Raw genomic sequence first — 16017 nt, 5'->3', positions numbered from 1 at the left:
TTTTGATAAAACAAATTTTCTTTGGAAGGAATAAATAATGCTTTCAGGAAGAATTTCCTCAGTTTCAGCTTGCTTGCTTCACCTAAAGATTTTCTCTTTCAAGTTCTCTGTCCTGTGGTTTACAAAAGTTGTGCTTGGGGTGCCTGGGTGGCTCAGTCGGTTAAGCGGCTGACTTCGGCTCAGGTCATGATCTCGCGGTCCGTGAGCTCGAGCCCCGCATTGGGTTCTGTGCTGACAGCTGAGATCCTGGAGCGTGTTTCAGATTCTGTGTCTCCCTCTCTCTGACCCTCCCCCGTTCATGCTCTGTCTCTCTCTGTCTCAAAAATAAATAGACGTTAAAAAAATGTTTTTTTAAAAAATAAAAAGGTGTGCTTAAAAATTGACTGCTACTCAAAGGACTTAACATAATTTCTGTTCCTTTATTTTCATACATGACTTTAAAATTTGTAATTTAGTTAGAGAGTTAGTATTGTGTGCCTCATACCTAAGCATTACTGAGCCACATGACAAAGTTTTATGTATTCATTTTCTCTGAGTTATACTTAAAATACATGTATTTTTCCTGACTATGAGGAAGTAACTGGCATAGAACTCTAGGCTTGGTAAGACCACAAGTGTATTCCTGGTCTGCATCTAGTTGGATTCATGACCTCAGGCAAAGTACACCCTCTCTGAGCCCTTTTTGTCTATTATGCAAAATTCGGGACTTTGACTAAATTAGTGACTTTTATACCTTCAAAATAATTTTTTTCAAAGAATAGAATGTATCTTTTTTTTGCATTAAACTGTATTGTGTAAAACAGAGAGAAGTAGAGCTGTCTAACTAAAGGAGAGATGGAGACTACGGCTGTGACTTCCTTGTCCCTCAATCCTGCAGTGTCCCCAACCGAACCTTAGATTTCTATGGGCCATATTTGAATGCTAACAGTTAATGGGAAAATCCTTCTAATTAAAAATCCTTTAAAAATGTTCTTTGAATTAAAATTTGCTGATATATAGTTTTTCTGTGTATAATTTTCTCACCCTCTTATATTTCTGATCAATGGAAAGGTATACACAAAAATACACATGTGTTCTTATTCATGGACTTGAAAGCTATTTTCACCATCGAAACACAGTTTTTACCTAGAAATAAACATAAAGGTCACAGAGGTAAATATTTAGGAAAAGAGCTTTTGGGGAAAAGATGCAACATTACCTTGGTAGCTCCTTAAGTCATGTCATATAAAAAATGTGGTTTATATTTTATATCGTATTTATTAATGGTAATATGAAATTGTTTGAATACAGCCTTCCCCCATCATCTGGTATTGAGTTATTAATTTTACAAGTCTGGTATAGTCATGTTGTCCCATTCATTTTGTAAGGCCTGAATATAATGCTATTGTCAAAAAAGTGTTATGGTTCCTCAAAAACTTAAAAATAGATATTCATTAATTCCACTGCTGCCTATTTACCCAAAGAAAATGAAAACACTAATTTGAAAAGTTGTATGCATCCCTATGTTTATGGAAACATTGTTTGCAATAACCAAAATAGGGAAGCAACCTAAGTGTCCATGGAGAGATGAATGGATAAAGACAATGTGTAATATGTATACAATGAAATATAGCTCAGCTATCAAAAAGAATGAGATCTTGCCATTTGTGACAACATTGATAGACCTAGAGGGTATTATGCTAGGTGAAATAAATCAGAGAAACACAAATAAATGCCATCTGATTTCACTTACATGTGGAATATAAAAAAACAAAACAAGTGAACAAACAGAATCATAACTACAGAAGACAAATTGGTGGTTGCTAGAGGGGAGGTGGGTAGAGAGGTATGGGCAAAATAGGTGAAGGGGAGTAAGAGGTATAAATTCCAGTTATAAAGTAAATAAGGGGCGCCTGGGTGGCTCAGTCGGTTAAGCGTCCGACTTCAGCTCAGGTCGCGATCTCACGGTCCGTGAGTTCGAGCCCCGCGTCGGGCTCTGGGCTGATGGCTCAGAGCCTGGAGCCTGCTTCTGATTCTGTGTCTCCCTCTCTCTCTGCCCCTCCCCCGTTCATGCTCTGTCTCTCTCTGTCTCAAAAATAAATAAACGTTAAAAAAATTTAAAGTAAATAAGTCACAGGAATGAAGAATACAGCATATGGAATATCGTCAATAATATTGTATTAATGTTGTATGGTGACAGACGGTAACTACACGTTCTCTATGTGTACACAATTGTCCAATCGAATTTGTATACTGAAAAACTAGTGTAACATTGTATGTCAACTATACTTCAATTAAAAAAAGGTATTAGGGAAAACAGTCTCTGAAAATATTGGGAAACATGTCAGCCAAAACATTTGTCCTCACACCCAAATTTGTAAAGACATTGGAATCCTTATCACCACAGTGTTGATTATGTCCTGTACACTATTTTGGAGCCCGTTTGGGGCATTCAGGGAGAGGCTACCTTGTCTAAGAAAGATATAAATGAGAACATTCTAGACAGGAACAGTTGTAATATACAGTTGACCCTTGACCAACATGGTTTTGACCTGTGAGGGTCTACTTTACTTACACATGGATTATTTTTGGACACTGTACAGTACTGTAAGTGTATTTCCTCTTCCTTCCATTTTTCTCAATGTCATTGTTTGCCCTAGCTTATTCTACTGTACAAAACAAGTATGAATCGAATGTTTATGTTACCGGTAAGGCTTCCGGTCAACAGTAGGCTATTAGTAATAAGTTTTGGGGGGATGAAAAATTATATACAGGTTTTTGACTGTACCCCACCCCTGTGTTATTCAAGGGTCACCTGTAGTTGGAAATATTTGTACACATTTCATAAGTGGATAACCATAACTTTAATAAGTCAAGTGTTTCAAAACTTGGTCCTAATTTAGAGAAAGGAAACAAAGTTACAATTGAAAATTGTATATTGTTTTCCTTATCTCTAATGGAGAAAGTTATAAATCAGAAGCTAAGTTTGAAAACTGTTGTAACCCACTATTTTTCCTTTCTTCAAAGAGATTTTCTGAAATCTTTGTGTGCATATGAAAAGAAATAAGTGTTTTAGTCATAACACAGATAGCAAAATATTTTTACTCAATCAATTTTTTGCCAGTAGAATTTCCACATGACAGTAAGACAGTCCCACTTTCTTCATTTTATATGTATTTAAGAGTCGGTCCTGAAAAATTAATAGCAAGAAGCATTCCTTCAAATTTTGTTTTTCTACAAGTGAAAAAATGGAAAGCCCATTTTAAGGAACAATTCATTAAGGTAAAAAACTGATTAAACTTTCACAAATGGCAGTTTTTCCTAATCATTTCCAAGTAATAATTCAGTATACAATATGATTCTTGTTTAAACTTTTTTGTACCAGTAAGATCAAACATCACGTTTCAGAGATTATACACATTCAATAAATCAATATTAATTGTGCTTTTTATCAGATTCACTTAAATAGCATTATATATAATATACACATATTATATATATTAATATAATACACATAATATATTATATATATAATATACACATATTATATATACGTATACACACACACGTATATATGTATACATATACACATGTTTGTGTGTGTGTGTGTGCGTGTATATATGTATCTGTTCTCCGTTATCTAAAACTAAAATAAAATAGGTAGGAATTTATTTTATTCATGTGATAGTTTTTCTGTTTAAGCTAACCCTATCTTTGGTTTAATCTCTACAAGTATTATTTCAAGACCACATGTCGTAAGCTATATATAATTCCTACCATGTCTTTTGTTTACCTTACACATTCTAAATAATATTTGCCTTATTTCAGACGCAGCGGGAGTTAGAGAAAAGAATAAACAGAGCACTAGAAGAAGGTATGTTGCCAAAATGTATGAAGTTAGATATCATTGATTTCTGAAATAAACTATAAATAGTAAATGGCATCCCTTTCCATTGTTTGGATAATAGATACTACATTCACATTTTTTTGTACATATAGAATAAAAAATGTAAAAGCATGAGCATAATGAAGAACACACTTGTTCCTCATTTAGTCCTCATGTGTCATAGCTCTTTTAAAATCTCCCACAAGTCTAGGGGCACCCAGGTGGCTCAGTCGGTTGGGCGACTGATTTCAGCTCAGGTGGGTTCAGGCCCCACAGAGGGCTCTGTGCTGAAAGCTCGGAGCCTGGAGCCTGCTTCAGATTCTGTGTCTCCCTCTCTCTGTGCCCCTGCCCGCTTGTGGTTTGTCTCTCTCTCAAAAATAAATAAACGTTAAAGAAGTTTTTTCAATCTCCCTAAGTCTATATATCTGTTATTATTTCTGGCGACAATCTTCCTTCGCTGGTGCCATCCCTATGGAACTGTCAACCTGCACAAGTCTCAGAAAAGGTGTGCTTTATCAAATTGTTGTTTCTGCTAGTGATAGAAGACCCAAAAAGCCAAAGTCATCTTAGTAATGCTTGGTTAAGTAATTAGAGGTCATATAACTGCCATTGACAGGTAAAGGTTTTCAATCTTCACTCATTGATTTTGTCATTGCTTTTGCCCTTGGGTAAAACTTCAAATTCCTTAGCATGGAATGAAAACACCCAAATCAGTTTGCTTCTTGCCAGATGATTCAGCCTTGTCTCTCACTATTTGCCCTACTCTGCTGCTTTGCTCTAGCACCTTGTCAAACTAAACTACTCATAATTGCACAAGTGTTCTTCCTCACTTCTAGCTCTTTGTATGTGCTCCTTCCCTCTACCTAGCATACTTTTTCCTTGTCCTTCAGGTATCAGCTGACATATCACCTTCACCAAAGAGCAGACAATATTGACACAAAGCTGGGATGTCCCTTCCGTATGTTCCAGTAGTGCTGTGTTTTATACCTGTCACTTACATCTGTATACTTGGCTCTGTTTGGAAATGCCTGTTTGATTTTTCCGTTTATAGTTTATGATTGTTCAGGGTGGACTGTGTCCTCATCTTGTAATTTCACCTTGTAATGAAAAAACCAGAAACTCTGATATTTATCCACAATAGCAATTAATTCAGTGTGCAACCCTGAGCAAAACATATTTAATACTAATCTTGGGTTTCATATTGCAGTTGTACGTAGGTATTTTTCATTTTTCTTAACACCTTTTCATAAAGGCCCCAACTTTCTTTTTCTTTTCTTTTCTTTTCATCTTTTTTTTTTTAATCACTTGTAGTGAAAAGTATTTTGGAGAAAGAAGATAATTCTTTCTTTTCCTTTTCAGCTGCTACTGAATTTGAATGAGGATCCTGTAGAACGCCTTTAGTATCTACTGATGATTCAATTCTAAATCAGGATCCAGTATGGAAAGCGTCACGAGAATATGTACAGATTTTGAACAAAAATTATATGATTTGAAAAATAAATAGAAAAAATTTACTGGATGCTTACAAAACATTTTCATTGTTTCCCAATTGAACACAACATGGCAAAGTCTTGATTAAAGGAAAATGTTTTTGCATCATATGTGTGTAATGAAAATCTTTATAATATTTTAAACTATGTTTCTTGGCATCTCATTAACTTTTAAGCACATTTTGTACGTGGAAATCAGCACTAGAGGGTTTTACATACATCAGACTGCTCCACTACCAGCGGTTTGAACAGCACCCAAACAACCAAGTTGTCATTAACACTTCAGTAGTGTTCATGGATGGCTTTTTGTATTTTCCAATTTTTATGACTATATGTGGGCCCAAAGATTTAGACATTATTTTGATGTATTCCTGCTATGGCTATTGCCAATGTTTGTACATATTACATTTTTTTTATAGTGCCATAAAACCTATCTACAATTTTAATTGTAAACACTGATTCGTAGCTCTTTCCACATGGAGAAATAAGATTTGCCTAAGGCTTTTCACTTTTTCTATTTATTTATTTATTTATTTATTTATTTATTTATTTATTTTGATTTGCTTTTTAGAAACAAAGTTAGAGAAAAGAAAAATTAGAGAGAAAAAAAAAAGAACCCCCCCCCCCCCGCCCCAGAGTCATTTGCAAGTAAATTGCTAATGGGATGCCTGATTCCTGTAGCATTTAAATCCTACAAGTCAGTACATTCCACATAACTACCATACAACATTCACAATCAGAACATTAACTCTAATACACTGGATGCTTGAACAATGGGGTTAAGGGCTCTGACCATGACCTCCACAGTCAAAAAGCCATGAACAACTTTTGACCCCCAAAGACTTAACCACTACTACTACCAATAATCTTTTGTGTATGTATCATACTCTATTCTTAAAATAAAGTAAGCTACAGAGAAAAATACCATGAAGAAAATTATAAAAGAAAATACATTTCCAGTACTGAAAAAAAAAAAATCTGTGTGTAGTCAGTGCACCCATTAAAACTGTTTTGTTCAAGGGTTCAGTATAATTCTATCATTTATTCCTCATAATTCTTTTTAAGTTTGGTCACTTATCTGTAGTATACGTTATACCAAGGAAGGTCCTGCTCAGAGCCATGTATTGAATTCAGTTGTATGTCTTAGTCTCTTTCACTCTAGAACAGTTCCTTTGTCTTTCCTTGACTTTCATGACTTTTAACCTTTTGATGACTAAATTCCAGTAATGTGGAATGTCTTTCAACGTGGATTTTTCTTAGGTTTCCTTATGGTAAAATTCAGATCATACATTTTTAGCAAGAGTATCACTACAACCTACTCTTTGCATCCTATCATGTGACCTACAATTTTGATTTGTCCCCATACTGGTGATGTTAATGTTGGCCACTGGAGGTACTATCTGCCAGGTTTCCACTTTCCAATTATTTAGTATTTTATGGGGAAGTACTTCGAGACATGTAAATATCTCCTTTCTCAGACACCCTGTGCCAGGCCACCTCTTCTGCAGATGACTTGCCCCCCTGCAGGTTCCAAAAACCCCCGCTGGGCTATTCTTCCCCTGTGCAGATGCCTCCCTACCCTGTTCAGTCTGTGATACTTCATTATTCTATACCATTCACCTTTCAGTAATGCTCTCACTTGAGCTCCAACACTGTGCAGGGTGACTGTCCTACACGTAATGCCTTCCCCATTCTAAGCTCCAACACCTCACTCTGGACCCCAACTCCATGCCTCTGTCTCTAGGACTGGGAACTAAAATGTTGGGGATGAGAAAGAAGAAAGGAAGGAAGGGCTCCACAGGTCTTTTATAATCAACTTGGCAAGCTCTCCAAAGCCGTTTCTCACTGGAATTGCATCGAATTGGCCAACAGTTTGTAAGGAAAGACATTTCTTATACTGATTTTTCCAAACAACTAGTCTTTTAATTGTCTAAGCTTATTCCCCACAATATATTGTTTCTTACTCGAGTGTTTTATCTGCAGATTCCTTTGCATTTGGTACATGCAGCGACATATAATCTATAAATAGTGGCATTTTTGTTTCCAATTCCTAGAGCTTTCATTTTTTTTTCTTTCCTACTACAAGAATGACGTTGAGTAAATGTGAGGATAGTGAGTGTTCATGTCTTCTTGAAATTGCAACATGTAACAGTAGTTTTCTATAATTATGTAGATAGTGGGGTTTTTAAAAGTGTATGTCTTTTATCAGTCTCTTAGTTTGCTCTTGCCGTTTACATCAGATCACCATCAACACAGTGCCTTAAAGCCACACGCATTTATCTCACATTTTTATGGGCCAGAAGCTAAGCAATGGCTTAGCTGGGTCCTTTGTTCAGGTTCTCACAAGGCTGTAGCCAAGGTGTCCGCTAGAATGCGCTTCCCCATTTGGGTGCTTCAACGGGGAAGAATCTCCTTCCAAGCCCATTGAGTTTGTTTTTAAGAGAATTTCCTTGTGACTGTATGACTGGACTCATTTTCATAGCTCTTTGCTAGTTGTCGGCTAGTTGGAGGCTTAGGTCCTAAGCGTTCCCAGACACTTGTCTTAGTCCTTTTGGGCTGCTCTTACAAAATACCATAGTCTTAAGAAAAAAAAAAGTTTTATTTTTCACAGTTCTGGAGGCTGGGAAGTCCAAAATGAAGGCACTGGCAGATTCAGTGTACAGCGACGGCCTGCTTCCTGGTTCATGGATGCTGGTCTTCCTGCTTGGTGCAGGGCCAAGGGAGCTCTCACAGCCCTCCTTTATAAGGGCACTAATCCCATTCATGAGGGCTCCACCTTCGTGACTTCATCATTTCCCAAATCCCCCACTTCTAAATACTATCACGTTGAACGTTAAGATTTAACACATGAATTTGGGTGAGTGGGGAGGACACAAATATTCAGCCTAGAGCAAGGCTGTTCCTTGTTCTTGGCCACGTAGACTTCCTCAATACGACCGCTTAGTTTAGGAGGCCAGCAAGGAGAATGTCACTTCAGAGAAGGCTCAGTCCTCCTTGAAGGGTGTTCACGTGATTAGATCAGGATTGCCTAGCATAATCCTCTTTTGATTGACTCTGAATTAACTGAATTATGTCTGCAACATTCCTTTACATTTGCCATATTCTAATAGCTAGAGTCAAGTCACAGATCTTAAGAGAAAAGAATTATAAAGAAAAGGTGACAACACTCAAGGGCAGATATTGTGGGGTCACTAAGGGTCTTTCTGCTACAAGTATATTAAGGAAGTTCCCTTATAATACTAGTTTTCTAAGTTCTGTCATGAATGAATATTGAATGTTAAAAGATGTTTATTTCACATCTATTGAGATAATTTTTTTTAACTGTTTATTTTTGAGAGAGACCAAGCAAGCCAGCAGGGGAGGGACAGAGAGAGAGGGAGACAGGATCTGAAGCAAGCTCTGCGCTGACAGTGGCGAGCCCAATGCGAACCCCACGTGGGGCTTAAACTCACATACTGTGAGATCATGACCTGAGCCTAACTTGGATGCTTAACTGACTGAGCTATCCAGGTACCCTGAGATAAGTTTTAAAAATATTTGTGAATGGGGGGAGGGGCCAAGATGGCGGAACAGCATGGAAGTTTTGTGTGTCTCCCAACCATGAAATACAGCCAGGCCAACACGAAACCATCCTACACACCTAGAACACTGATTGGAGGACTAACACAACAATCTGCACAACCTGAACCACAGAATTCAGCAGGAATTTACCCCAAAAGAAACAGCATGAAGAAACGACAGCCAGGGATTTAACCAACACAGATACAAGCAAGATGTCTGAACCAGAATTTAAAATCACGATAATAAGAATATTAGCTGCGGTCGAAAATAGATTAGAATCCCTTTCTGCAGAGATAAAAGAAGTAAAATAATAGCCAGAATTAAATTAAAAATAATGTAACTGAGCTGCAATCACGGATGGATGCAGGGGCGGCAAGGATGGACAAGGCAGAACAGAGAATCCGTGATATACAGGACAAACTTATAGAGAATAACGAAGCAGAAAAAAAAAAAAGAGGGAGATTAAGGCAAAAGAGCACGATTTAAGCATTAGAGAAACCAGTGACTCATTAAAAAGGAACAACATCAGAATCATAGGGGTCCCAGAAGTGGAAGAGAGAGAAATAGGGATATTAGGGTTATGTGAGCAAATCATAGCGGAAAACATTTACGAAACCTGGGGAAAGACACAGACATCAAAATCCAGGAAGCACAGAGGACCCCCATTAGATTCAACAAAAACCGACCATCAACAAGGCATATCATAGTCAAATTCACAAAATATTCAGGCAAGGAGAGAATCATGAAAGCAGCAAGGGAAAAAAAAAAAAGTTCCCTGACCTAAAAGGGAAGACAGATCAGGTTTGCAGCAGACCTATCCACAGAAACTTGGCAGGCCATAAAGCAGTGGCGGGATATATGCAGGGTGCTGAATCAGAAAAATATGCAGGGGCGCCTGGGTGGCTCAGTCGGTTAGGCGTCCAATTTCAGCTCTGGTCATGATCTCGCGGTCTGTGAGTTCGAGCCCCGCTTCGGGCTCTGTGCTGACAGCTCAGAGCCTGGAGCCTGCTTCAGATTCTGTGTCTCCCTATCTCTCTGCCCCTCCTCTGCTCATGTCTCTCTCTCTCTCTCTCTCTCTCTCTCTCTCTCTGTCAAAAATAAATAAACATTAAACAAATAAAATTAAAAAAAAATAAATGCAGCCAAGAATTCTTTATCCAGCAAGGCTGTCACTCAAAATAGGAGAGAGAAAAAGTTTCCCAGACAAACAAAAATTAAAGGAATTTGTGACCACTAAACCAGCCCTGCAAGAAATTTTAAGCGGGACTTTCTGAGGGAAGAAAAGTTGAAAAAATATATATATACATATATATATATATATATATATATATATATATATATATATATAATCAAAAGCAACAAAGATTAGAAAGGAGCAGAGAACACCACCAGAAACTCCAAGTGTACAAGCGTCATACAATGCAATAAATTCATGTACAATGGCAATAAATTCATGTCTTTCAATACTCATTCTAAATGTCAGTGGCCTCAGTGCTCTAATCAAAAGGCATAGGGTAACAGAATGGATAAGAAAACAAGGTCCATCTATATGCTGTTTACAGGAGACTTAGTTTAGACCTAAAGACACCTTCAGATTGAAAATAAGGGGATGGAGAACCATCTATCATGCTAATGGGCAATCAAAGAAAGGTAGAGGAGCCATACTTATATCAGACAATCTAGACTTTAAAATAAAGACTGTATCAAGGGATGCAGAAGGGCATTATGTCATAATCAAGGTGTCTATCCACCAAGAAGACCTAACAATTGTAAACATTTATGCGCCAAATGTGACAGCACCCAAATATGTAAATCCATTAATCACAAACATAAAGAAACTCATCGATAGTAATACCATAATAGTAGGAGACTTCAACACCCCACTCACAGCAAGGGACAGATCATCTAATAAAAAAAAAAATCAACAAGGGAACAATGGCTTTGAATGACACACTGGACCAGATGGACTTAACAGATATATTCAGAACATTTCATCCTAATCCAGCAGAATATACTTTCTTCTCCAGTGCACATGGAACGTTCTCCAGAATAGACCATATACTGGGACATAAATCAGCCCTAAGTAAGTACAAAAAGATTGAGATCATACCGTGCATATTTTCAGACCACAACACTATGAAACTCGAAATCAACCACAAGAAAATATTGGGAAAGGTAACACATACTTGGAGACTGAAGAACATCCTACTAAAGAATGAATGGGCCAACCAAGCAGTTAAAGAGGAAATGGAAAAGTATATGGAAGTCAATGAAAGGGATAACACCACAACCCAAAACCACTGGGACACAACAAAGGTGGTTATAAGAGGAAAATATATAGCAATCCAGGCCTTCCTAAAGAAGGAAGAAAGATCTCAGATACACAACCTAACCTTACGCCTTAAGGAGCTGGAAAAAGAAACAGCAAATAAAACCCCAAACCAGCAGAGGACAGGAAATAATAAAGATTACAGCAGAAATTAATGCTATCAAAACAAACAACAAACAAACAAAAACAAAACAAAAAAAAAAACAAAAGAAAAATACCAGTAGAACAGATCAATCAAGCCAGAATCTGGTGCCTTGAAAGAATTAACAAAATTGATAAACCACTAGCCAGTCTGGTCAAAAAAGAAAAAAGGAAAGGACCAAAATAAATAAAATCAAGAATGAAAGAGGAGAGATCACAACCAACACAGCAGAAATAAAAACAATAACAAGAGAATAGTATGAGCAATTATATGCCAATGAAATGGGTAATCTGGAAGAAATGGACAAATTCGTAGAAACATATACACTACCAACACTGAAACAGGAAGAAATAGAAAATTTGAACAGACCCATAACCAGTAAGGACATCGAATTAGTAATCAAAAATCTGCCAAAAAACAAGAGTCCAGGGCCAGATGGCTTTCCAGGGGAATTCTACCAAACATATAAGGAAGAGTTAGCACCTATTCTCTTGAAACTGTTCCAAAAACATAAAAATGGAAGGAAAACTTGCAAACTCTTTCTATGAAGCCAGCATTACCTTGATTCCAAAACCAGTCAGAGACCCCACTGTAAAGGAGAACTATAGACAACTTTCCCTGAGGAACATGGATGCAAAAATTCTCAACAAGATATTAGCCAACCGGATCCAACAATACATGAAAAGTATTACTCACCACGACCAAGCGGGATTTATACCTGGGATGCGGGGCTGGTTCAATATCTGCAAAACAATTAACATGATTCATCACATCAATAAAAGAAAGGGCAAGAACCATATAACCCTCTCAATAGATGCAGAGAAAGCATTTGACAAAATACAGCATCCTTTCTTGATAAAAAACCTCAAGAAAGTAGGGAGAGAAGGAGCATACCTCGAGATCATAATGCTAATATCATCCTCAGTGGGGAAAAATGGGAGTTTCCCCTATAAGGTCAGGAACAAGACAGGGATGTCCACTCTCACTACTGTTACTCAACATAGTATTGGGAGTCTTAGCCTCTGCAATCAGACAACACAAGGAAATAAAAGGCATCCAAATCAGCCAGGAGGAGGTCAAACTTTCCCTCTTCGCAGATGACACGATGCTCTATATGGAAAACCCCAAAGATGCCACACAAAACTGCTAGAATGGATTCATGAATTCAGCAAAGTTGCAGGATATGAAATCAATGCGCAGAAATCGGTTTCATTCCTATACACCAACAATGAAGCAACAGAAAGAGAAATCAAGGAATCGATCCCATTTACAGTTGCACAAAAAGCCACAAAATACCTAGGAATAAATCTAACCAAAGAGGTGAAAAATGTATATACTGAAAACCACAGAAAGCTTATGAAAGAAATTGAAGAAGACACAAAAAAAATGGCAAAAAGATTCCATGCTCCTGGATAGGAAGAACAAATATTGTTAAAATGTCGATACTACCCAAAGCAATCTACATATTCAATGCAATCCCTATCAAAGTAACACCAGCATTCTTCACAGAGCTAGAACATATAATCCTAAAATGTGTATGGACCCAGAAAAGGCCCCAAAGAGCCAAAGCAATCTTGAAAAAGAAAACCAAAGCAGGAGGCATCACAATCCCAGACTTCAACCTATACTACAAAGCTGTAATCATCAAGACAATATGGTACTGGCACTAGAACAGACACTCAGATCAATGGAACAGAATAGAGAACCCAGACATGGACCCACAAACGTATGGCCGAACTAATCTTTCACAGAGCAGGAAAGAATATCCAATGGCATAAAGACAGTCTCTTGAGCAAGCGGTGCTGGGAAACTGGACAGCGACATGCAGAAGAATGAACCTGGACCACTTTCTTACACCATACACAAAAATAAACTCAAAATGGATGGAAGACCTCAATGCAAGACAGGAAGCCATCAAAATCCTCAAGGAGAAAGCAGGCAAAAACCTCTTTGATCTTGGCCGCAGCAACTTCTTATTCAACACGTCTCCGGAGGCAAGGGAAACAAAAGCAAAAATGAACTAGTGGGACCTCATCAGACAAAAAAGCTTCTGCACAGAGAAGGAAACAATCAGCAAAACGAAAAGGCAACTGACAGAATGGGAGAAGGTATTTGCAAATGATATATCAGATAAAGGGTTAGTATCCAAAATCTACAAAGAACTTCTCAAACTCAACCACCCAAACAACAAATAATCCAGTGAAGAAATGGGCAAAAGACATGAATAGACACTTCTCCAAAGAAGACATCCAGATGGCCAACTGACACATGAAAAAATGCTCCACATCACTCATCATCAGGGAAATAAAAATCAAAACCAAACTGAGCTACCCCCTTCTGCCTGTCAGAATGGCTCACATGAACAACTCAGGCCACAACAGATGTTGGCGAGGATGTGGAGAAGGAGGATCTCTTTTGCATTGTTGGTGGCAATGCAAGCTGGTGCAGCCACTCTGGAAAACAGTATGGAGTTTCCTCAAAAAAACGAAAAATAGAACTACCCTACGACCCAGCAATTGCACTACTATGCATTTATCCACGAGATACAGGTGTGCTGTTTTGAAGGGACACATGCACCCCATGTCTATAGCAGCACTATCAACAATAGCCAAAGTATGCAAAGGAGCCCAAATGTCCATCGATGGATGAATGTATAAAGAAGATGTGGTATCTAGATACAATGGAATATTACTCGGCAATCAAAAAGAATGAAATCTTGCCATTTGCAACTACATGGATGGAACTGGAGGGTATTATGCTAAGTGAAATTAGTCAGTCAGAGAAAGACAAAAATCATATGACTTCACTCGTATGAGGACTGTAAGAGACAAAACAGATGAACATAAGGGAAGGGAAAATAACATAATATAAAAACAGGGAGGGGGACAAACCAGAAGAGACTCACAAATATGGAGAACAAACTGAGGGTTGCTGGAGGGATAGTGGGAGGGGGGATGGGCTAAATGGGCAAGGGCACTAAGGAATCTACTCCTGAAATCTTGTTTCACTCTATGCTAACTAATTGGGATGTAAATTCTGAAAAATAAAAAATTAAATTAAAAAAGTAAAAATAAAAAAAAAATAAAGTATTTGTTAATGTGGGGAATTACATTATTTGCTCATGTTAAAACAACTTTGCATTTCTCAGATTAACTGAATATAGTTGTGATTTCATTCATTTTTTTTTCTTTTCATGATTTTATTTTTTTATGTTTATTTTTGAGAGAGAGAGAGACCGAGCGTGAGCAGGGGAGGGGCAGAGAGAGAGGGAAACACGGAATCTGAAGCAGGCTCCAGGCTCTGAGCTGTCAGCACAATATCATGACCTGAGCTGAAGTGGTCAACCAAGTGAGCCACCCAGGTGCCTCTATTTTAGTTTATTTGGGAGAAGAGAGAGAGAGAGAGAGAGAGCACACAAGAGTGGGGGGGGGGCAGAGGGAGAGAGAGAGAGAATCTTAAGCAAGCTCCAGGCTCGATGCGGAGTCAGACGCAGGGCTCAATCCCATAACCCTGGACTCCTGACCTGAGCAGAAATCAAGAGTCGTATGCTTAAACCACTGAGACACCCAGGCGTCCCTCGGGCCTACATTTTCATTTGGCACTGGGCCCCACAAATTCTGTCGCTGCAAAGTCCCCACGAGGGCAAGTCCCCCCTCCCCCCACCCCACCCAACCTCCTCCCACAAGACCCTCCCCTCGAACCCACCGCACACTAGTCTCCCTCAGAATGAAATCCAAACTCCTCTCTGGGCCCACAGACCCCGCCAATCTAGTCCTGGAATCTTTGCTGCCCTCGCCGCCCTCATCCACACGGCTCCAGTCACAGTCCCCACCTGTCTGTCTCAGGGTCCTCCCACTGGCTGCTCCTTGGCCTGGAATGTGTCTGCCTGCTCAGAGGGGCCCTCCTGGCCCTCCAGCTACAGCGGCTGTCCCCTGCCCAGGTCTTCTTCTCCCCAGCACTCACAGCGGAAGCTAGCCATCTCCTTGTTTACCTGTTCATGGTTTGTCTCCCCCACCCACACCCTGGCGCTCAGAATGTCAACAGGAGAGCAGGGTCATCTTAAGCCTGCAAGCCTCAGTCACCAGTCACCAGTCACAGTGGAGCCCCACCCCTTAGAACAAAGCCTGGCCTGGAGCAGACGCTCCCTAAACAACTGGTGCCTGAGGACACACCTTGCCTGAGAAGTGATGACAAGTACCATCTAGTGTGGGGAGGCAGGCCCGGCCAGTGCGAGCCCATACGTGGCAGGGTGTTCTCCCCTGATCCCAGGCCCAGAGAACCCACCCCCCCCACTCCCCGCACTCCCCATCTGGATCCTCACTGCCGCTGAGATCAGCACAGGGTGTAGGGCAGTGCCAGACCCTCCCACCAGGCTCCCCCATCCTCCAGGGGGACAATGTACAAAGGGCCACTTCAGCACGGAGCTTCAGCTCCATCTCCATCTCACAGGCCTGAGGTGGGGGAGGGGAGGGGAGGGTGTGCCCCAGCCCTCTTCTGTCCTCTTGGAGCCTGCTCTAGCACAGGGCAAGGAGGGTGACAGATTCAAGCTGTAGTGCAGAGAGGCTTTGTTACAAGAGCTGCGCCTTGAGGCCTGGGGGAGATGCCCTTGCACAGCGAGTGGATGAGACAC

At 39.5% G+C, this 16017-nt stretch overlaps 1 pseudogene; it reads left to right on the top strand.

Annotated features, from left to right (window-relative positions):
* The window catches only part of LOC122241990, a 55878-nt pseudogene extending 50483 nt beyond the window's left edge, over window positions 1-5395 (top strand).
* The last annotated feature ends 10622 nt before the right edge of the window (window positions 5396-16017 follow it).

The sequence above is a fragment of the Panthera tigris genome, chromosome A1 (genome assembly GCF_018350195.1).
Source record: "Panthera tigris isolate Pti1 chromosome A1, P.tigris_Pti1_mat1.1, whole genome shotgun sequence".
NCBI classification, from domain to species: Eukaryota; Metazoa; Chordata; class Mammalia; order Carnivora; family Felidae; genus Panthera; species Panthera tigris.
This window is presented reverse-complemented; position numbering and strand designations above follow the sequence as displayed.